Below are 25857 nucleotides of genomic sequence, written 5' to 3' on the forward strand. Positions count from 1 at the left end.
CCCTGGAATGGCAAATCATTACATATTTACATATTTACATACGTGCATACAAACATACACATAAGGTGCTATTGATTAACGATTTACCTACATATATAGTTACATATACATAGTATGTTTTGAGATATGTAGTATGTTTGTGCGCTTCATTTTAAATGGAGAGCTTCCCGATGATGAGCTATGGACAAAAAAAAGCAAAGTGAATACTCGGCGAATTGCTACTTGCTTTTCGACCATGAAACAGAGTAAGTACAGTGCAACGAACAGACGGAAAATGGTGAGTTGGTAAAACGCTACACCACAGCGACCGCAATTTATTATAAATTATGTGGTATTTTAAAAAGTTAAGACCTCGTTAAATGCTTCAAATTATATCATATTTCAGGTAGCGAATTGTACAAAAAAAAATTAACAAATAAATTTCGAAAAATAATGAAATTCAATTTCATTACAATGAAATGTGACTTAAATGCTCCATTTTATAAGGGCTGTTTTTGATAATTATTATATAAACTATTAAAGTTATTTCATTTGAAAATAATTGATTTTTATATATCATACAATTAAAGTCCTTAAAAATAAAAATCTGGCAACACTGGGTCTCATGTCGAAGAAGCCTGAAAATACACTAAATATTGGTGTAGGAACTCTTGAAACCGGACTAAAGTCGTCCGTCCACATCATCTATTACATATGTAGGTTTTTCGTCTACGTCAAAAAAATGGACTTGGTACTTTTTTGATATTCGATAATATTGTAATAAAATAGGGATTCCAAAATTATTCAACCCGAAATATGTATTAAGTTAGTTTGTTATATTTTTCAAGGAAACAATTAATGTAAAAAATAAATATATAAATTATACAAAAGAATTCCAGACTCTTCCTAAATGTATGGCCATTTTTAGTAATTTAATATTTTTCTGATTTTTTTATATTAGATATGATATCTTTGCCAGTTTCTGTTTTCATGTAATTATACAAATCTGCACAAGTTAAATTGAAGTCTTTTTTACAATAAGTTCACTCTCCACATTTTCTAAGGACAGCCAGACTGAAATATATATATATTTTTTAAATGACCTTGCAAAAATAATATAGACCCAGGTGACTACTATTTTTTACTCTGGCATGGTCTACCTACTAACCTGACAACACAGAAAACCTTTTTATTATAACTTTCACACATATTTCATGTATTAAACGCTGTAGTCCACTTTGTCGTGTTAAATATTTAAATAAAAGTGAAATAAGCAGGAAAACCCATATTGTACTGCAAAAAAAAAATCCGCATGTGAGTTCGAGGCGAACGAGAGGGAAAATTACAAGCAATGCATAAAAAAGTAAAAAAATTAAATAAGAACATTGCGAGCAGCAGATAGAAATATAATAATAAAGCAACAAATAATAAACACACATTAGTACAAATGTATACACATATCAATGTTCACACTATTTTTAACTGACTTCAAAAAAAAGGAGGAGGTTATCAATTCGTGGGAATATTTTTTGATGTATGTTAACGCATAACTTTGGGCCACGTCAACCGATAATAATCGATAATTATTTTTGCATCGGAAAGGTAGTGTCTCAGAGGTGGTTCCATACCAATCTGGTTTAGATCCGATCATCGGTTCATGACAAAATTAACGGTACTCCTAAATTTTTATATGAGAATTGAAATCGGTTTTGTTTTTTGCTTAAAAATTACTTGTTATACACTAACTATGAATACCTATGTTCATGCACATGTTCAAATATATATGTACCTATATATATGTGCATACTAGGTATGTACATATGTACACTAGGTTAGTACAAAAAAAATTTAAAATCTTAGGACCCGCAGAGATTTTTATACCCGAGCGCACTTATGCACAAGGGTATATGTATTAACTTTGTTCACATAACGGTTGTTTGAAACAGCCAAAACGAAACGAGATAGATATAGACAAATGCATACATAAATGCTCAGAATGAACAGAGAAGTCGATTAAGCTATGTCTGTCCATTCGTCCGTGCACACGAATACTCAAGTAAAAATATTTCAACGAAATTCGGTATGTAGGTTTCCCTTTATCCGAGGTAGATTGGTATTGAAAATAAGCGAAATCGGACCGTAACCACGCCCACTTGCCATGTAACGGTATTTTCGAAAAAAATGCAAAAATTACGACATTTCAGTAAAGATTGGATCCAAATTGTTGAAAATTATTATGAGAAGATGAATTTTGGTAAAAAATGGTATTGTCATGAAATTTCTGGAAAATGGGCGTGACCCCGCCCACTTAACTTGAAATGCTGTATCTCAATAGCCGCTTCACCTATCCGTGCCAAAGTCGGTACGAGCCTTGCCTAAGGCCTAGCTAAGACATCTGTTGAAAATCTTTGAAATTGGGCAATAACCACGCCCACCTTCCATATAACGGTAATTTACAGTAACACGAAAACTGCGATAAATCAGTAACTACTGAAGCTAATTGACCCAAAATTGATAATTGCAATAAAAACTTAGCAGGAAATTAAATTATTTGAATTTTTGGATAATGGGCATGGCGCTGCACCCTTATGGTCACAAATATAAATCTCGGTAACCGATTCGTCAATTTCTTCCAGACACGGTTGGAAATTATTCAAATCGGACTAAAATTACGCCCACTTCCCGTATAACGGTAAATTTCAGACATCCGAAAACTCCGATATTTCTATAACTGAGGACGCTAATTTACTCCAAGTCAATAGTTACAACAACCACTAAACAATAAATAAGACTACTATAGACTTTTAGAAATTTTGCGTGGAGCCACCCACTTTATGACTACGAGGTATATCTCGGTAACCACTTTAAAGATTTCTACCAAAGTTGGTTCAATTATTTCATTAAGCCTATTTCAGCATAGATATTATCAAAAATGTAGTTTAGAAAAAGTCAACAATATTTGATACCTCCGCGGGGTATATAAAGTTCGGTTTCGCCCGAACCTATACTTCTTTATATGTTTCAAGTGGAAAAGGGGGATGTCTACCCGTGTGTTTTGAAAAAAAGAATATTTGGAACTGCCTCAAATCCCAGGAAGTCTTCTTCTCTTCAGGATACTTCCAATAAAAATACCCAATTGTTTATTTTACTATTTTTTAATACTAACGGCTTTTTATTGGTTTCCCCATTGATTTTTTTTTGTGTTTTTGAGGGACCTGTAAAATAAGGTAATATTTAAAAATCTGTTAAATAAACAATGGGATATGGTTATTGGAAGTGCCCTAAGGATAAATAGAGTTTTCGATTGAAAAATATTGATTTTCCAAAATTCTATACCATTTCAACGAAAAAGTGTTTTCCACATATAAAATATGTACATGGACAACTTCATGGGCCTTGAGGTAGTTCTAAATATCATTTATTAATAAAAAAACGGATATTCTTTTTTCAGTTTAGAAAAATCATGGGGGATGAAGCTTAATATTTTAATTTATTTCCCCACTGTTTTTTTTTTTACTACCCTAATGTACACATCTCCATATATACGTGCAGAAAAAATTATATGAAGCGCTATTATAAGTACAGCCATGGTATGATACGGAGGGCGGCGAGAGGCGACACAGGAACCTAGCAGCAGCACACCATCAATAAAAACCAGCAATAACAGAATAATAAACAAGCACTCGCGAACGATGTACATGAATTAGTATTAGTGAATACACATATGTACATACATAAATATATATATTATATTCGAGCGGGGTTTCACTGGGTTATGAGCAGGCGGGGGGAAGCGGGGCGGCGATATTATTCCCAGTTTTGCCCGAATTGGTGGTCAGGAAGAGTTGCAGCGGAGAAGAGATGGAAAACTACGATTCAGCGAACGAGAAAACCAGTCAAACTCACACGAATAACAATAGTAACAGCAACAAGGGCACCAGCAAAAATTAACACAAACAGGAACAACAGGCGTGCGAAATAGCAACAACTAACACAAGCTGATGATACATAGTACGTATGTACATTAGAGTGGTTCTTGCATCCATATATATTTTCTTTGTATTGTTTTTTGAGCAGCTACCCCCTAAAATAGTTACATAACAGTTGAGAAAGTATTTCTCATTAAATATTGTTTCAATTGATCCAGATTGAGCCGTGCATGTAAAAAGTACTAAATATGTATACATATTATGTATGTATATTTAGGGCCGTTTTCTCAAGTAACCTGTAAGTTTAAAGCTCACTTTATATATAAAGGTTGCATTAAAATTTATGATTGTGTCCGAAGTAAAGCATTTCGACTTGTTTGTGGCACGGGTTAGACCTGATTTATTGGGCCAAATATTTCAGGGAATTACTTTTTCAATAAAGGTAACCATTACAAGGGGTACCACCCGCAATTTTTTCGATTTTTAAAAATAAGGGCCACACTAATGTACATGCATACATACATATGTAGAGTACTTAGGGGCAGCGGCGGCATTGTTAACAGCGCCGCCAACAGCGACGTTGACCGCGCGCAACGTCGACGCTATCAAAACGAACGATGATGGCCACGAAGGCAATGAAAGCGACTACGACGCCACGACGATGATGAAGGTAGAAAATAGAACTTTCCATACGGTCTGCTAGCGACGACAGCGGCATTGAGAATTGAAACTTTTGTGTGATCGTACCGCATCGCGGCAGCGACGACGACACGGAGTGCTGAAAATTTTATTTAGTTAAAAATGTTGGGGGAAAAAAATTCAATAAAAATATAGGCAACAACAAAATTGCATTGTGGAAAATCTTCAAACAATTTAGGCAAATTAATTTACAAATTTAAAAAAAAATTGGAAAATTTAAAACGCCTTGCAGTTAGTGTAAACAAGTTAATAAAATAAAACTTTGAAAAAATATCCACGTTTCGAACGGCGAGTACACACATGTAGGAGGTAGCTGCACCCAGCGAGAGCACAAAATACATAAAAAATATACTTATATTTAAATGTACGTACACATATAAATTAGTAATACGCAAAAAGGGAGGAAAAAAAATTTTAAATAATGGTGAAACCAACCTAAAAAACCATAAGGCAAACAAATTAAAAGCTGAATTAATATATTTTGTGAAAGAAAAAGACGTTACTAACAAAAACACAAACATAGGTTCCTACAATTAAAAACAATTTCAATTTGGAGAATGCGCTCAAGTGTACACTCAGCAAAATTGCGTGACAAAAAATTAATACGCAAGCAAATAAGTGAAGCAAAATCCATACATAGTACCTATTTACACATGTACATATGCACCTAAATACATACCTGCGTGTGTATGTATTTCTACTGAAATCTGTGGAAATCCATCCAACGCATTTATCGCATAACCAGCAACCCTTGGCAGCAAGCAGCAGCCCCAAAATTTTGTGGCAACGAGCAGCAACAGCAACAGCAACAGCGGTGGCAGTAGAAAATTTTCAAGCAGCGTGAGTAGCTTTTATTGCGTCGCAGCAAATATTTAGAAAGATATTGATACATACATTCATATGTACATACATACATATGTACATATGTATGTAGTATTGTTGTTGGTGGTGAAACTCGCTGAAAAAGCGAAAAACAAAAAAGAATTGCAATTCGAAAAAATTCGCAAAGTTAAAACGTTTTTTTTTAATATGTAATTTGCATTATTTACTTTATAAAAATGATTTAAAGCCCCACACACAACTTTAAAGTTAAAAGTAAAAAGTACCGCATTTGGTGAGGCTAGGTTTGTTTAGGCAATATTGAACTCTCTTCTTATAAACTTTTGGAGTGTGTGTGTGTGTGTGTTTTTTTTTGACAAATAGGTTGTTTTAAGTTGAAAAAAAATTTTTTTTCACATTGCGATTTCATAGTACTTCTACGAAAACAGCATCACTCCAACGCCTTCTTCTTGACCTGGAGGCTGTGTCGCAGCCACAGCCACTAAACTTAAACGTAGAATACGTGATATTGAGATCGCATTTAAGTTTCGGTCGTATTGAATTAAATTTAATAAATCAATATGAATTGCAAAATATTAATAATTAGAAATATAGAGAAGCAGAACCACTAAAGCTTCAATCATATGTACCATCAGCTTATAAGTAGACATACCCAGTGGGAAAATGTCATGTATAGTAATCGAAAAATGATCAGTAAAACAACCCTTTTAACATTCGAAAATGCATTTTTTTCCCCAGGACGTTGTCCTAAGAAAAGTGGGGCATTCAATTTTGCATTACCTAGTATCGAGGAATGAATGTGTTTTAATATGAAATTTTTGGAACTTTAGAATGCTGATTACATATGTAGTTATCAGTAATGTAATCGAAAACTCATAAAAAATACATTATACTATTCATCACGCATGTAATGCATTACTACTTTTCCGACTGGGTGCATATGACATGACGTGTATCATTACCTCGATTCATTTTTATTTCCTTTCATACTGCAGAAATTTGTAGTGCTTTTTATATGTATAAGCCTGGGTCCCCGTACTAGTATTTTTCTTCGTGTTCGTGCTAGTCTTCACATTATCTTCTTCTTCGGATTTGTGCATAAGTTAGCTGAGACTTCTGAAACAGCGGGAAATCCTCTCAGATATACATACATAGTTAAGAAATAAACAAATCTCTTGCGTTTGATATTGTAGCTCTAATCCAGTACTCCATGAACCTACAGGTTTTTACACGAGCTTGCAGGAAGTTACAGGAAAAATTATCCCGTACTCCATATTCCTCCAAAATCCTGTAAATGAGAGCGATTTTTGGAGAGAGAATGATGTTGCAAGATTTCACCCGAACTTTTTCATTTGATAAAATCAAGAAAAGCCTCAAGCAATCACTGGTTGACGTTTTTACAGGAAAAATGCTTTTTTTGTTCGCGTACTTTTTGTTGTTACTCACTTTTTACTCTCACTTCAGAGAGTAATTTTGCTGTTTGACATTTTTACAGGATTTTACATGAAAAGTATTGGATCAGAGCTTGTGATACCTATGTAAGTATTTCATGTGCCTGAGGAATTAAATTAAATTTGATTTTTGAAATAAGCGACAACCCTCATAAATACAGTTCAGAAATTAAGCCTTTTTAAACCATTTCATTTGGTACCCATACTTTTGATGAATGCTTTAATTTATTTATTACCTTTCCAACAAATGGCAACCCTGTTTAATTTTCTACATACTCAAATTAAGCATATCTTACCACCTTCATTTTACGTCATATTTAAATATTTAATTTAACTTATTCATACTTTAATTAAATTCTATTTTAAAACCAAGACGTTGTTTAACCTTTTTCGACTGGCACACATATTGCCATACATGTTCCAAAAATTTTTATTTATTTATTCAAGTTGAAGTTACTGTCTAAAACATATGGCAACTCTTTTAAATAAAGTTCGGAAAATAACATTTTTAACCCAAGTCAATTTATACCCATACTTTAATAATTCATTCAACTTATCAAGTAATTTGAGTTTAAAGACAGAAGTCCTCTTTAATGTTATAAATGCTTAAACTAAATGTTTCTTAATACTCCTTTGTTTGACGCCAATATTTCAATATTTCATATAATTTAATCTAATTCGACTTCTCAAAGAGATGGCAATCCTATTCAAATAATTTTTAAACCAAAACCTCGTTAAAGCCTTTTCGTCTGCTTATATATTGCTTATATTGAATCTAAATTTATAACAAGATGGCAACCCCCTCAAAATATTCAAAATATTTTCAAGCCACAACCTCTTACGTCTGACATCCATATCTGGATATACATTTCAGCTTTTTTCCTATATTTAAGTCGTATTGATTTTTGAAACAGGTGGCAACGCTACTACATATAATTAAGAAATAAAGCGTTTTCAAACGATACTCATGGTGTAATAATTTATTTAACTTAAAACCAATTTGAATTAAATTTTTTATGAGGTCGCAACTCTTTTTGAAAAAATAAGAAATTATCAGCACATCCGCAAGCCAAGCCCTTTAATTTGATACCTAGTTTTGTAAAATCGAAAGGAAACGGTACAGATTTGATATGACGAAGAAGTTTTCGCGTATTACTCATTCAGATGTACATACATACGTACATATATATGTAGATTACTAAAAGAAAAACGGATCCACATTAACTGCAATCAACCTATATATATACGTTCGTATGAAAGAGAAAATTTTGTAGCATTAAAAATATGTACATATATGTATCTGTTAAAATTTTTAGTTCCCAACAAGGAATAGGTATTGGAAATAGGGCTGTGCGATTAATTGATTACTCAAAATTTTAATTAATCATAAAGTAAGTAACTCAATTATTCGATTAATTGGAAATTATGATTACTCAAAAGTTCAGTTACTCGAGTAATCAAGATTTTTGATTAACCAAAAACAAAAATATTTGAGTAATTTGCTTTATGATTAATCAACATTTCGAGTAAAATGAGTAACCAACATTTCAACTCTTTACATATGTATAAAGTGGTTAATTTTCCTTGATACTTTGAAAACAACGTTTCTGTTTTCAAAAATTAAAACGAAAAATTTTTTCATATACAGAATGTAAAAAAGAAAGTAAGCATTTTCCAAAGTGGACTCTTTTAACGAGCAAAATTATTTTTTTGAGTAATCATATTTCAAGTAACTCGATTAATCATCGTTTTGAGTAATCAAAATCTTGATTACTCGAGTAATTGATTAACCGAATAATTGATTAACCAACTTGCTCGAGTAATCGAATAATCGCACAGTCCTAATTGGAAATTACCTTTCAATTAATTTTATCTTTTTTAAACTAATAATGACTGACGAAATTCGAGAATCTGGTCGAGTGTTTACTATTGTATACTAGTTTTTGAAATATATTTTCTTTTTTTTTGCGAAAAAGAAGTATGCCAAATTTCAAGGTTATTCAAGGAAAAAAATTTAAAAGGACATTTTCAATACCGACTCATCCTTATGCACCAAAAAATTTAATCTGCTTTTATTCTACAGAATTTTCTCATATTAAGTAGATAATTCTTTAAGGTTCTTCCTCTTCTTTTGTGTCAAACTCGTATCTACAAATTCATGATGTCGCTGCATTCATATCGTTATTGACAAAGCGTTTAGAGAATGGAGCTAAAAAAAAATTGAAAACTGTGGCCTATGGCTCTTTTAAATCGGTACTTGGAGCTCTGAATTGCAGCTATTTAAATTCTTATAAATATTTATACTTACTACGTACATACATACATATGTATGTACAAATAAAACTGCAAATAAACATGTGAAAAAAAAAATTGATTTCATCTTTCAAGTGCGCGTTGCTAACCAACAAACAACGCATTCTATTTATCCATTAAAATTCGCAAAGCCAAGCAAATTAAACAAAATTTTAAAAAGCATACATGCATAAGTCAACAAAAATCAAGATGCAAAAATATTCCATAGAAACGCGTCGACATTTGCATGAATGAAATTTTTTCATTCCCCAACCGGCACCGCACCGCACCGCACCGCATCCGCCTCTTGAATGCGCTTTCATAATATTCATGAGCACGGATGTTTGTATTCGCTTTTATTTATTTCATACGGATTTTGCCACAATAAAGTATATTTTAACATAAAATTCGCAAGCAAAATTAAGCTAAAAAGAAAACCAAAACAAAAATATGCCGAGCTGAAAGAATATAGCAAAGCATCAGCAATGACGAACTGCCTGGTATTGGTGGGCAGAAGTATGAATTTACGAAAAAATATAAACAAAAATGCAACAAAATAGCATTGTTATGAATCTTGCGGAAATTGTTGCGAAAAAGGGAAAGAAGTAAATAAATATGTATGTTTTTTTTTTGTTTAAACAAACGAGAATTCGCATTGGGACTAATGGTAAATAATCAATTCAGAAAAAAAAAAAATATTTGCAAAAAAATTTTACTTGGTCTCATGTTAAAAAAAAACCGCAATAAATATACTGATACACGCATATATAATCTAGATGTTATGTGGAAAGCTTTAGATACCTATTGTCAATATTGTGGGATTAGCTCCCTGGATTTATTTGGCTCAGCTAACTATTTTAGCGGACATGCGGCAATAATCGTTTCAACACCGTTACTTTTAAGCTTTTTATAGACGAAATCGCATAAGCTGCCCATTTGGAAAACTGTATTTCTTATGAAATATATATATGAATATTTGAAATTCTTCGAATTCACTGTTGTGTGCTATTTTTACTCAATAAATATGCAAATGGCGATAATTTGAAAATCAATTTATTTCATAAACAAACATGTGTTAAGCTTTTCAAACAACAATAATAATAAAAACACGAACAAAGACGACGCCAATTACAAAAACAACTACGTAAACATTCATAAGATTAAGTAATTAACAAAAATATGAAGAAACTGTAAAGCTTTTGTTTGCTTAAACGCTTCCTTCCGACGATTTTCGTTGAAATCACAAATACACAGTAAACGAGATTGCGTTTTTTATTCCAGTTTTATCCTACTCCATTTTTATTTTTACCTGTCGTTTTTTTTTTTTTTGGGACATTGTTGATTTCTTATTGCCACGCCAATGTAGCATCGCGCTTATGGCTCTTATCTACAGCTCCTCTTCCTTTTCCTTGCCCCTTCCCCATTCATGACCCATTAAGTAGAGAATGCTTTAAAAATTTTACTGTATACTACATTTGTCTATCGAAGAGATCTGCTAAGCATAGTATCTAATGCATTATTTCAACGCGAAATCGCAATAAAAATTAAATCGTTCGTTCGTTTACCGTAATTCGTTGCAGCAATCTGTTTAAATAGTATGGACTTGTATTCATGCATATATGTATGTATGTATGTATCCATGCTGATGCAAATGCATGCAAAATTAAATGATTACGTATTACCGATTTAAAGAAATTCTTCGCTTTGTAATTGCAATAAATTCGAACGTTTTATTGCTCACATCCAATTGTATATGAATTCCCAAATGTAAATGTTTAGATTATTTTTACTTCTAATCAGTATAAATATTTCTCTTGTAATTTACTTTTCACATTCCTTTGCTTTACAAATTCTCTTAATTTTCTAGTTTCGAAAATATGTGTGGTTGTGTGTACGTGGCCCTAAAAAAGTCATCCTTCACTTGATATGGTACAAAAATTTACTACATAGAGATATCGCCAGGTTCAGTTTCTCAAAATCTTCTTGCCACAACTCCATAATAATATTATAAATTTTTTAGTTAATTAATAACTGTTTGAATAACTTTCTTCCGCAATCGAATAATTAATTATCTACGGATTTGTTCCAAAAAAAAAAAAACTTACTTTTATTATAAAAAAGGCGTTGTAATAACAAAAGGCATACGTTTTCTACCACTTTGACTAATGCTCTACCAAAAAAATAAATATTGATTAATACTTCTGAATGAAGAAAATTTATAGTGGCCTAAAAGTTAAAATTTGTATAGACTTTGCTCTAATCATGAAATGGAAAAGAAAATTGTTAAATATAAGTGGTTTCTAAAACCCTTTTATAATAGATGCTCTTTATTCAGAGCCTTACAAAACCCTTATAAGCGAACAGTCTACAAGTAGAGCCTTCTTGTCAAGTTTGGTTTAGAGACAAACCGGTTTCGGCGTTATGCCCTCTTCAGTGTAATTTTTCGTTCTTAGACTTTTGTGTTATCCGGGTGTTTTTCTACTTTCCACCACCAATTTTTGGTAGTGTCGGCGGTTTTTCTCTCGACCAACAACTGAAGCTCTGCGTACTCGTTTCGGTGGAAGGCTTAAAGAATCGTCAAGTTACGAGTGTGTCCATTAGGGTGATCCTGTAAAGTCGGAACTGTAATGCTCTCACCCCCTAAGATTGTACTGTATAGAAAAAAGTATACCCCTATTTTTCCATTTTGAAATCAAAAAAATATTTAGAGGTCGCTCAAAGTGGTCCATGTATTTTTATATGGCAAAAAAAACAACTTTTCGTAGAAAAGATATAGAATTCTTGAAAAATAAATCATTTTCGATCGGAAAGCTCTAGTTCTCATCAAGAGACTTTAAATAACAATATCTAATTATTTATTTAACTATTTTTTAATACAATCGATTTTTTATTGGTCCCTCGGGGCTTTTGTGAGTTTTTGGCGGACTTTTAAATTATAGTTGCGATGAAAAATGGAACTAATAAAGAATTGGGTATTATTGGGAATGTGGGATTTTTAAGAATTCTATACCATTTATATGAAAAGTAGTTCTTTTCCCCCATATAAAAATTCACGAAAAACTTTGAGCGCTTTGAGCGACCTCTAAATATTTTTTGATTTCAAAAAAAAAAAAAAAACAAGGGGTAAACTTTTTTCGGTATAGAACAATCCTAGGGGGTGAGAGCATAAAAATTCCGACTTTACTCGTTCTCATACATTGTTAGACCACCCTAGTGTACACATATGTATATGTATAAGTAATACCGACACATAAGTATACTTTTCCTTGTTTCTGCGTACTTATGCACATACATATATTTATTCAGTGAGTAATTGTCACTAAAGTATTAATTGTCAAACTTATTTAATACTCATAAGCGTTAAATAAACCTGTATGAATATTTATAACTTAAAACACGAGCTGATATCTATAATTACACGTTCATGTACATACGTACATAAGTATGTCAATTCGAGCATTCTTACGTCAATTCTAAGGAAAACAATTTTTCTTTCTTCTGTACTGCATACAAAAATATAAAAAATTGCATGCGAGATATTTACATGCATAAGTAGATGTTTGTAAATTAAGGTCAGTATGCAGCTCTAAAGAAAACGGTCAAGAAAAAATTGCCATTAATTCGTGTGTGTGTCCAGGGAATTTTGACATCTCACTTCCTCACTTTTTTCTCAAGAAATAATGGAACGAGCATTTATTAACCTGATAACCAGGCAAGTGTGAACAACCCAATTATATTTTGCAGTGGCATATTAAAGCTTTTTCTAACAAAACTGGAAGATTTTATTTTCATTGGTAGGCTGGTAGAACGACCCCAAGAACGACCCAACAAGACTTTACTGTTGAAGCAACGGGTCATTACGATTGCGGCCTGTTCACTTAGCGACACGACAACGTTTGCTTATGCAACCACCTGGTTATTTTAGCCAAACTGTAGTATTCAGTATTCTCTATTCAAACTGGTTGTGAAATTTAATCTCGATAACGATTGCAAATGAATTACATATGCTCGCACATTTAATTACATGAGCTGTATATAAATACATATATGTACATATGTAAGTATTTAAGAATTTACATAATGTACTTAGGTGCATATATACAGTCATGTTGAAAATAATAAAGACAACATTTTTACGGGTTTTGCCCATTTTTTAATTTTTTGCTTGTTTAATGTTTATTATTTGATTTTTTATAAAAAAACAGCACACTTTCTAAACAAAACCATAAAGGTCAAAATTTCAAACTTTGTAGAAAAATTAAAAAAAAAAATATTTTTCACATTACTGTATGTATAGTATAAGCACCTATATATGTATGCGTGTGTCTCAAAGTAGCAAAGTATTAGATCACATTACGAGCTTATGACGCGCGTATTAACACATACATGTACTACATACCTACAAATGAATGTACTTGTGCATACATAGATATTTTAAATACTTTTCCCAAAAGGGCGTCTCACATACTAACTTGCGCCCACTTTCGTTGTACCTTATTTGTGCATAGTGCATCTACATATCTATATAAATATATATGTAGGATTTTAACAAAATTAGCACATTAAATTTGACTTTCATTTCTCACGTTCTCATGAGAGATCGGAAACAATGCAATCCATACATTTCTGTGCAAAAGTTTAACCCTCTAACTCCTCAATAGGTGGGCCATTTTCCCCATTTCAAAACCATTTTTAGCTTTGGAAAAGTTTTTCCTCATTACATAACAGTTGAGAAACCTTGAGAAATTGAGCCCTGTAATTTGCCGGTTATGTTAAAATAGCACACCTCATCGCAAAAGATATTCTAATTATACTGTATAAAATTTGTGACAAACTCCTTTAGTTTTTGTTGTTAAGCTCCCACAAAAGAAAGTCCTGAATACTTGCACATTACATTACATTAGCACTCGCAATAAATAAGCACTTTGGCTATTTCCAAATCACATTCATATTTACCAAATATTTGTATATGCACTCAACCACCACGCACACACAGTTTATTCATTACCATAGCACAATGGAATGTGAAGTTTGTTGCCAAGTGCCTGGAAATAAGTAAACACTAACTAACTAGCTGCAACGGAATGAGATCATTTGTCGAGATATGAGATGAGACTGCATAGAATAGCAAATAGCAATAGATAAAGGAAATAACGGAAAAAGATTGTTAACCCACAGAAAAATTTGCGAGTGCAGTGAAATGCTAGACTCGGAGTCCGTATTTAATCTCTGCATTGGGAACCCTCACAATAAGCAATGCTGAAAAAAGGGATTACACTGTGCAACATAAAAAAATAACAACAAAATTCCGACAACCGATTCTGGCAGAGGGGAACCCTAATAAATTACGTGGATCAGTGTTTTTTGAAGTTTACGTATAAGTTTTATTTTTGGGTAGGGAAGATAGGGGCTGGGCTGGTTTTAAAATTCCCCGGTTTTTCACATTCTTTTGGTAAATGGACTTAATAATCCATGTGATCTTTAAGCCGCAGTCACACCTACCTATTTTTATTTCTGATATAGATTTCCGAATACCGCCAAAAAGCTTTTTCTGAGTGTTCACGAGAAAATTGCATTTATGTAAATGAAAACTTAAAAAGGATATACTAAAAAAAAACTAAAAATAATCACTCATACCCTATATGGGTAGTAGTTGCGTATGTAACGTATACGCCACGTAGCACCATACGCTGGCATTTAACAGGCTTTCTCGCACACCTTAACCTAAAAGTCATATTATTTAAAAGTAATTAAAAATTGGCGTGGCAGATTTTTAAACAATATTGCTTATCGCAGACGATCTTCAAAAGTTGCGCCACTAAAAATTTGGCATTTTGGCATTTGGCAGTCGCATCTACATTTTTTCCTTCTTCATTTAATTTAATTTTTTCGACTTTTTATTTTAAGAAATATTTTTTAAGGTTTTTTTTTAATGAATTTCTTTTTTATTTAATTTTTTTTGATGGCTTGGTTGTTATTGTTTTTAAAATAATATTTTTTAATTTCATTTAATTTCACTGGATCACAAATTTTAATGTGGTTTTTATTCTACAAACGCCACTATCCAATTTGTATGTAGAATCGCCCGCTGATTCTAAAAATCGAGATAATAGGTTTACTTCAGCTCTATTTTCTGCTACTTGTCGAGTTAAACGTGCAAATGAGGTCATCTTACATCCAGCATACTTGGCAAATAATAGCCACCCTCATTGCCGAATGCAAGTCGTTTCGAGAGTCGAGTCGTATAGTTTGTAATTTATTTCCACTGAATTCACAAGGCCATGCAAAGTAAAAAGGATTCTGATACGGTAGCATTTTCAACTCTGTTGCCAAAAAAATATGTTCCGAGTAGGAAGAATCAATTGACATTGCGGATGATTCCATAACAAGATAATCTGTCTTATACTGAGTTTCGCCTGAAAAAAAATTTGTCATCCGCCCATAGTAAAATCATGGAAACCAAAAGTGAAAAGTGAACCGGGTCGGGGAAAATGAAACTCATGACAAGGCTGAATATTTTTTTTATTTGATAATACGAGGAAATGCGAGCCCACGTGCGCTGAGTCGCTGAAACCATATATGTATTTCGATTGCGGAGACTATGTAAATTTGATTTACGCAGATGATGACGGTACTTAGTTTGAGCCTTCCCTCCGAAAACTTGTTGGAATATGTAGAGTTCGACACTACATCGCTGCCTGACCAGCAAATTCCGTCGTATATGCGAGGGGCTGAGAGGTTCGTACAGTTGTTGGCCAATGTTTCAAGGTGCGTGACAGAAAAAACGACGTGAAGACGTTATGGCAGTCAGTGTAGAAAGTCTTAATATAGTACATCGGATGGATAACAGAAAGATTTCAGCTACAATGTGCACTTTGGTCTCTTTGAAAAAGGAAGTAATTCTTAAAAATTTGTGGTGTTGAAATTATTGGGGCAAATCTTCTTAGAATTATCCGAAAATTACGTTTATGTCATACTCAAAGTCATGCTTTTTTCTTTCGAACAATTTGAGCTATCCTAATGCACGAAAGAGTGCGAACTGAATGAAACAATCAACAAAAATAGTAACAATAGGACGTATGAATAAAAACTCAAGCAACATTTACATATGTACATGAAACGATTTTCTAAGCTCTCAACAATAAGCCCGTGTGTGTGTGTTTCAATTTTCCAGAAGGCGATGAAATCGATTTAAACTTTTCGGGCGATGTTGAAACGCTTACGGAATCGCCTCAAGTAAATGCTACTTTAGTAATTGATTTTTCTTAAAATTTCAGACCCATAACTCGATTGATTCAAATATGTATCTAAATTAAATATAAGCAATTGGTGCTGGCGAAGCCAAACCGAAGCCAGAGCCAGCACGAAATATTTGTACAAATGGCGATACAAAAAAGAACCGACTAACCACCAACTAACGCGAGGCAAAACCACCGGCAACATTACCAGAAAAGCTGCTAGTGAGTGGAGAGTACTCATCTCATGCTCAAATATGTACATATGTGTGTATATACGTATGTATGGATGGGCGTGCGCTGACGCTAGCAGAAGCAGCAGATTCAGTTGCACAGACGTCAACAGGAGCTGAATATACATATGTACATACATATGTATTTCAAGTTCAAGGTTAAGAACTAGTTGTAGATACTTTTTTCGCTCACACACCACTATGTATGCCAAAGAGCAAACAAAAACACAAGTAAAAAACCAGCCCAACTCGTTACTCGCCCAAACTGTGTGAGGCAAACAAACAACAAAACAATCGAACAAACACTAGCGCACGCTCAGAACAGCAGCGAGTACCCAATTTGCCACAGACCGAAGATGAGTTCGAATCGACGTGTTTACGACGTCGCTGTGATGAAGTCGTTTGGGCGAACTATAAACGACGTCGAAACAAAGTCGTTTCTTCCATACAATACGCAACGTCGTACCGACTTCGTTTTTTTTTTTATCGGACCGAAGTCGTTACGGCGTCGGTCTGTTAAAGTCGTTTTGGTAAACTCGAAACGACGTCAAATCGAATTCATTTTTTCCATACAAAATATGTACTCTATTACACTAATATTTAGTCAGATAAAAAAATGCTTTATATATATTTTTTTAAATTCAGATTGAAGTTTAAATTTTTAGGAATGCTTGTTGTTGTTTTTTTTTCAGGGACGGAAAATAATGATTATTTTTTAGTTTGAACAACAAGTTGTAATCGCCTATTTATGTTCGAACGTCGTATCCTTATTTACAATCATTTTTATTTTTTTGATTTTAATCAGCAAAGATTAAAAATAATAATTAATATTAAAGTTTTAATTTTTCGCTAAAAAGGAAATTATTACTACTTGATTTTTACTTTTTCGCTCAAAGGTAATATGTAATTATTATTGAGTTTTGTTTTTTCACTCAAGAGTAATGGTTATTCAAAAAACTGCAAAGCTATATCCTTTACAGAGACCCAAAATTTTCAGTACGTTGCATCCGTATGGCCTCTTCAATTTTGTAAATAATCATTATTTTTAAGTGGAAAAATAAAATTCATTAATAATTATTATCTCTGAGCGAAAAAATAAAAATCATAAAATAATAATTATTTGTGACCGAAAAAATTAAATGCAAATAATAATTATTGCCATTGGGCAAAAAAACAAAGCTCCATAATCATTATTATTTTTAAGCGACAAAAATAAAAATCATAAAACAATGATTAAATGCTGAATAAAACTATTTGACTCATAATAATTACCGCCACTGTTTTTTTTAAATATTGCACACAATTTGAAATTGGATTTGTATAGTTTTGTTAAGTTTGTTTTGCAGTTCGCTAGTATGTATATCGTTTTTGAGACCCGCCGGCGAGTCGTTACGAAGTCTTTTGGCAAATCGGGTAGCCACTTGGCATACAAACACATTGACGTAAATCAAATGCAGCTGCTGGAGAAGCGGCGGGTACAGTGGGGTCGGGGTATGTATTAGCCGAACAACAAATTGGAACAAAAACAGCAGAAAAAAATTCCAACAACAAAGTGACGATAACAAAAAAGCAACAACCCGTTTGCAATCTTCACCTCATCCCCTCCAAAAGCCACCCGACCCAACAATAAATAAACTTAGCTGTCGCACAACCACAGCTGTTTATGCCCCCTTTATGCCCGCTATATCCGCTGGGCGCGGCAAGCTTTCTAATAAGTTAGTTTGCTGCCTGTACTTTATATTCTATTGCTGTTCGAGCTTGTTTGACACATACACATATGTATGTACATACTTGTGTATGTAATATTTTTTATAATTTCTTGTATGTACATATATGTATATGTATGTATGTACATATATTTTTCCCTTAGCTTCGGCAGATGACTTCGATGTGCACATTTGAATCGTCGCAACAACAATGGTAATTTAGCGAGTGCAAATTGAGTATCTGAGAGATATGTATGAGCGCTTGACTGTGCCCTAATGGGTCCTTTTCTGTTTGCCGCTTTACTTACCTTAGGTACAGATACATATGATTGTATGTAAATACTCGTATGTGCTAAATGCGCGCATGTTTGTCAGCTCACATGAAAAATGAAGGCCAGCAAACATGTCGATTGAGAATATATACCGATTCGGTTTGGCTGTACAAATGTTCCTGCTTGCATATGTACATATGTGTGTATGTATAGAAGGGTACCTAATGTTTCCCTGATGGAATTTGCCAGCACTGAAAAATATTTCCATTTTGCTGCACCAAACTACATACTTATGTACATTGACGCCCAGAAGTATCCATGCAAAAAATGCTACCAATTCGGGGTGATTCCGGGAGCAATCGCAGAGGAACATGCGACTAATACCAGTTTTCATCGCGTTATATATAATGAAATATTTGATTTTGCTTGACCATGTCCTAAGAAGAGATAAGTTGTTCACCTTTATACCCAAACGGGTATAAAAAGCTACTAAGTTTGTCACTTTAAAAAAAAATAAAAATAAAAATAAATTTTATACTATTCAATCACAGGTTAGATAATGGCCATATTTTTAAATTTTGACCTCCGGCTGAACCACTGTGCTATGCTTAGAATCCACTATATTTGATTTGGATGAATTTTGGTCAGAATTTTTCTTTCATCTTATAACGAAGCAAAGAAATTCGAAACTACAAAATTTCACAATTTCCCGGATTTGGCAAGTTTATTTTTTGAATATCTCAAGAACTATTATAGTTACAAAAAAAGGTTCTGGTCTCGTTTCAAAGGAGATATATACATACATACAACCCAGAAAATATGATGAGAAAATAATATGCAAATTAAAGAGCCCTGGGACTGGGCATATTAAATGCAACATTATTTTGAGAAAAGAAAACGTTGCATAACTTTCGAAAACAAAAGTTTAAATTGTTTACCTTTGGCAGAACTTCTTTATATGATAAAAAAGTGATCTGCCCAAAATTGCTCCAAATGAAATATTGTCGATTCTAATCTTTGCACTGGTCGACTTAGGTGCTTATTAATGGTAGATATATATATTTTTTAAGCAATAAGCTGATTTTTTTATGTAGCTATAGCTACTTCCGGCGATTCCTGCTCCGCACTTGGCTTTCTGCATCAACACAAAATCATTGATCTCTAAATAAGCAAAGCGTGAGAATTATTAATATAGGAAATAAAATTTAGCATTTGTTACGCAGTGAAAAGAATTCTCATTAAAACATGCTATGTAAATATGACGTACATATGTACATACATTTATGAATGCACTTCTAATTGCAAAATGCAAACAACTGAAAAAGCACGCACGCCAGAGTTGAATGTACGAATTATTTGTTTTGTAACATAATCGCGAGCAAAGAGCAACAACTATAGCTGTATTCAGGCGTTAATGCTAAATGCATTGCATCGGTGCGAAATGTGAAATTGCGAAATTTTATAAACAGCATTTCCCTTTTTACCAACCATAAGCAAATGCAATGACTGATGCGAAATTTCCCGCTGTATGTTGTTGAAAAAATTCAGCATTTTCACATTTCGTACCGTTGCAATTGCATTTCGCATTAACGTCTGAATACCCCTTAGGTTTGTACAGATACTTATGTATGTATGTAAACATGAATATGTATGTTATGTATACATATCTATTTTTTTATTTGCGTTTTTTTTTTAATTCAATATTTTTTTCTTTTTGATTACACATTAACAAATTGTTTATTCCCAATAGAACTGGGGTTCTTTGTACGATTCCTCGGTGAGTACTCCCTTGTAAGCAGGGACCGTAACAGTTACAACTTTTATTTAAAAAATCGCCCTTTAATAAATATTTTTTTGCTTTTATTTAATTACTCCTTAAATAACAGTTTTTTCTAATTTTCATTTTATAAATCCAAAAAAACGATTATTTTTTATTTTTAAATTATATATCTTAGATGACAGTTACTGAAGACTTTTATCAATATAAATCAGTCACTGACTTTTATTTTTAAAATCATACTTATAAAAGTCATTTGTGTGAGTTGTAGTAAACTTCGGTTCTCCAAAACTTTCTTAACTGCAAAAAAATTATAATGACTTTTATACGTATAACCTAAAAAAATTAAAGTCGGTGACAGACTTTTATTGATGACTTTCATAAATAAAAGTCTTCAATAACTGTTATTTAAGACATGTAATACGAAAATCAAAAATAACTGTTATTTACAGATTATTGAAATAAAAATCAAAAATAATTGTTATTTTGGATTTATAAAATAAAAATCAAAAATAATTGAAATTCTTTTAATTTTGCATAAAAATTATGTACAGATAAAAATTTATTTTCAAATTTGATTCTCGGTGAGAAAAGAAATCGATTGGTATGTATCACTTAGTTGTAGAATATTTCCATCATAGTGAATTTTTCAAACACAGTCTTCATGAATAACTCTTATGTTCGGTCCCTGCTTGCAAATTTACGATTACTCCCCATTGATCCCTATATTTAGTTATGTGCATAAGCGTGTTATTTTTTATACTCCCTTTAACACCGGACTTAACCGGATTACTTGAAGTGTGCGCTAGATTACAAGGCGAAACATGTTTATATACAACCCCATAAAAAGTAGATATGTACTTGTTTTTGCATACTTTTTTGATGGTTGGTGCACTGTCTCTTCCTTCGGTGCCGTATCTACTTTTGAACTTAAATTAAATAATCTGTTCTATTGAAATGGCCTTGAAAGGAATTTCTCCGAGCAGTTGACGCCAAACTTATGTTTATGCCCGTTTACAAAGGAGGAAGGCTATTGGAATTCCCACACTGGAAAACGAATTGAAATGCCTTCCAAGATAAGAGAAAATTTGCCTACGAGTGATTTGGCTACGTACCGAATATACATTCAAATTTAAATGGCTGGAGAGTGGGTAGAATTCTACCTGGTGTTACAACACTTTTCTTCAAAATTATTCTTTACTATCTCATTCTTTCAATATTGTGACGTCACGCCCAGTTGCTCTCAGCTCGATTGACGCAATCTTGTGTTCTATCATTCTTGTAGCCAAAGCCTTTATTCTTCTACTTTCATTGCTGGATCAAGGTGTCATACGAGGCGTGCCAAAATTCAGATTTACTAGCGCTTCTCCTCAGTAGTTGCTAAGCCTGTCCTCAGTCCTCAGTAGTTGCTTTATCTGTGGGAAAAAGCAACAACAATTTATATAGCGAACTTAGCTCAGTGGGCTGGCCACTGGCTTTGTCAGCTGGAGTCGCTGGAAAAAATTCAATGTAATGTAGAAAAACAGCATGGCCACCAAAATTAAAAGAAAATTCTGTAGAACTAAAGCAGATAAAATTCCCCCACTGTGTTATTTAGTGAATGAGTTAACTTTTAACGTTTCAATTTCTAGCTTGGGTCATATGAACAATCTTGGTGGAGTGAACAGGACGTGCACGAATCAGTTCACTCAACCCTTAAATTCTATAGAATTTTCTCCTCAATTTGTTACCCTACATTTGGTATACTACATTGCACTGATTGTTTTTTTAATAACACCGGCAGAAAAAAGTGCCCTGTGTATTTAACCACACCCACCTATCGACATGTATTTCGACCTACTGAGTCCGAATCTCATCACGTCAGGATTTTTCTCTAACCCCAAAAAACATGGTGGATTTTATGTGACAGGCACAATTTTTCGAGGTTAGAAAAGAATCATGACGAGATGAAGTAAAACTCACTTAGATTTGTGTATTTAACAATGTGTGATTAAATTTGGCATTAATTTCATAGGAAACATCCAATAACGTTACATTGAAAAAATATTTAAAAGAGAGCCGCACTGAATTGTCAATCACACCTTGTTTAATTCATCCTGGATAGCCATCTGCTCTCTCAATAGCGTTCTCTACTACTAGTGTTTGGAGCAGTGGTCGGCATTCTAACACATTCAAACGGTTCAATAAGTAAGACTGTGTGCGTTAAATGCACTGCTCAGCTTCAGCTCTTCGTATGCGTGTGAAACACACATGCGCTCAGAGAGCGCTCAGTTAGCTATGTATGGCCTGCCGACCACTGGTTTGGAGCACCGGAGCCATTTATAGTAAAATCTGTTAATTTGGCTATATTTGACCAAGATATAGCTATTTATGTACAAATTAGTTTGCCATGGCCAAATAAAATACGCTTAATAATAATACATTTTAAAGTTTGAATTGTTCAGAAATAAAAATTATATATCGAGATGTATATATATTTTTTATAAAAAAATAAAGCTAATTTTTTTAGCGTATTTTTTCGTAAATTCTTATTATTTTCCTAATTTAACTTCGTAATTTTTTAATTTGTGAATTGTTATTATTTGATCAAAAATATTTAGTTTTGATCAAAATTTTATAGGTTTTATTTTCTTATTTTTTTGATTATTTTTTAAGTTCAACAACTTTATTAAGCTTGAGGCCATTTTTATTGAAAAAATTGTGTGGAGAACAACAATAAAAAAGATCTGTTCGGTGTACAAAAAAAAAGGAATTGCCTTACAAAAATACTTTAAGAGATGTTTTTTTTTATTGCTTGCAAGGTGGTGCGGTCTAATGTTTATTTACATCTCTCTTAAATAATATTGAACTAAACTTGGACATTACTTAATTTCGATATTATCGATTTCCAACTATTGAAGCGTGTGTGCATTCTTGTCATCTACTTATAGCGTATGTATGTACATATGTATGTATTCTTGGGTGTGGGTGTGGGTGTGGGTGTGTGGGTGTGGGTGTGTGGGTGTTGAGCAATTAATATACATATCTATACATAATGTAATACTTCGCTTCTATATTTTCAGTTGTGAAATGGTTCAACTCGCACACATTTGCCCATTACATCTCATTTGAGAGGAAGGTAATGGAATATACGAGTACTTAAGGAAGAATGACTAGCAAAAACTACGAAACGACTATTACAAAAAAAAGGGAGGCAAAAGGGGCGTGAATAAAAGAGGAAGCATGAACAAAACATGAATGACGACAACGAAATTATGTGCACACATACATAGTAGAAGAAGAAACGATAGAGACATCAATGGCGACGTTAACGCCAACAGAAGAGCAGCGCGTTAGAGATTGCTTTATGAAAGCAGCGGAAGCGCGGTGATGTTTGCGGAAATGTGCTCATAGATGGCGAAAGTAAAGGGCGACGACGGTGGAAGCGAAAGTTTGATTAGCCATGAGAGCGGTCGATTAGTATCTAAAGCTCACTCAATAATGAGTTCTGACTATTACTGTCTCTCTCTCTCTCTCTCTAAATACATGCAATACACACAGATGCAATCACAAAAGCACGCACAGAAATATGCACCCATATATGTATGCGCGTATATATATGTACATATGTATGTGAATAGTCATTGCATCCCAGCAAAAACTTTTAACTTTTTTGGAAAGTACTTACCTGTTTTTGTATCAATGGAGTAACGCAATACAAGTCGCCTCAAGACAATTTTCGCTTATCTATTGCATTGCATGTACACTCTAAAAAAATCTGTTGAAAATGCGACTATAAATCGAGTATATTTTTGTTTATTTTTTAAATTCTTTGGTAAATGTACACGATGAATATGTATTTTCCTCGTTAACACATTTTCGTGTGTTAAAATCCTTTTTATTGGCGGATTTGCACAATTCTACGGTTGAAATCAAACAGCAGATGTGTATTTTGTAGCTTGTACACACCATCGTAGTAAATTTACGCACATCACAGCAGCTATATTACAGTCTAAAAAGGTCGAAATTTAAACAAACTATTCGCTAAATAATCGAGCATGTAATTTCGCGAATAATAGGGTAGGAAATCAGTAACCTACCTTTTAGCTAGGAAATCTACACAATTTTTTTTAGAGTGTAATGCAATGGCAAGAAATTTTACTTTTTACTCTCGAAAAGTGGTTCCCCGATTCGGGGTAACCGCTTAACTTTTCGTTTACAGTATGCATTACTTTAACATGTGGCATTGCAGGTAGTCAAATAAATGTAAAATTTGATACAAAAATAAGTGCTTCCGAAAAAATTAAAAGTTTTTGCTGGGATTCGGCAGAAACTTTTGGTTCGAAAGTGAATGCAATATGTGTGTGTGTGTGTATGCGCCTACATGTATGGCAGCGGGGTGGTTGGTTGGTTGGTCGATTGCAGCGCTATTCATAAGCAAATAGAAATGTAACAAAAACAACGTTGCAACTCAGATATATTTATGCACGTATGTGCATGTGAACATACATATATGTACATATACACATGTATGTGTGTAGTGTGCGGATATATAGTATAAAACCAATATGGCGGACATGCGCAATTGCGCTCAACTTGAACTTGAAATTTCGTGATTGCATGTCATGCAGCGAAGGCGATTGCAGCTGCAACAGCAACAGCAGCCGAACCCGAAACAAAAGCAGAATCAGCAAACAGACACACAAGCAAGAATCGAAGCAGAATCAGAGAAATAGAGAAACATAAACGGGCGTCCATGCAATCCCAACGTCCATAGGACACAGGACACAGCACACAGAACACAGGAGTACAAGGACACGAGAGGTTGCGTAACACTGACAATGAATTTGAACAGTGACAATTGGGCGATTGCATCAGTAGCTGGCGGCAGCGGAATAGACCAGCAACGAGCGAAAATTTCAAGCACCAATTTTGCGATTATTTGTTCTTGTGCGGTTGACCGCAATTTGGCAGATTCCATCAGGTAAGTACATTTTGTATATTATTTGGAAATTTTTCGTGTTAGCAATAAGTTGTGTAAAGGTCAAAGATTAGAGCGTCAGCCAGCAAATCGTGGAAAACATATTGGGTGGGGTGTGCGGTTGTAGTGATCGAATGTAGTGTGCGCGAAGTGCAGTGTTGACGAAATCAATTAACGGAGAAAAGCTTGCACGAAATGTAGTCATCAAAAAGTATGTACATACATATATAAATTTCACTTTTTAACTGTACGTGAAGTGAAGTAAATTCAATGCAATACAAAGATACAATAAAAGAGCGAGGCGAATTCAAAGGCACACATCAAATGGTGTGGAGGAGCGTAAAGTGTGGTCAAAAAGAGGGAATTCGAGAAAGAGCTGACTTTCTGTCTATTTATTAACTTTATATCGTACTCTGAGCGCTAAAGCTCACACACGTACACACACACACACACACACACACACACACACACACACACACACACA

The 25857-nt window shown here is 33.5% G+C and overlaps 1 long non-coding RNA gene across 1 annotated transcript; it reads left to right on the forward strand.

Annotated features, from left to right (window-relative positions):
• Positions 1-3516: 3516 nt before the first annotated feature.
• On the forward strand, positions 3517-23820 carry LOC118737742. Its single transcript, XR_004992837.1, has 2 exons — positions 3517-5447; positions 23476-23820. It is a non-coding gene; the product is annotated as an uncharacterized LOC118737742 (long non-coding RNA).
• The last annotated feature ends 2037 nt before the right edge of the window (positions 23821-25857 follow it).

Source organism: Rhagoletis pomonella, unplaced genomic scaffold (assembly GCF_013731165.1).
Source record: "Rhagoletis pomonella isolate Grant_MI unplaced genomic scaffold, Rhpom_1.0 Rhpom_scaffold_00004, whole genome shotgun sequence".
In the NCBI taxonomy this organism is placed as follows: Eukaryota; Metazoa; Arthropoda; class Insecta; order Diptera; family Tephritidae; genus Rhagoletis; species Rhagoletis pomonella.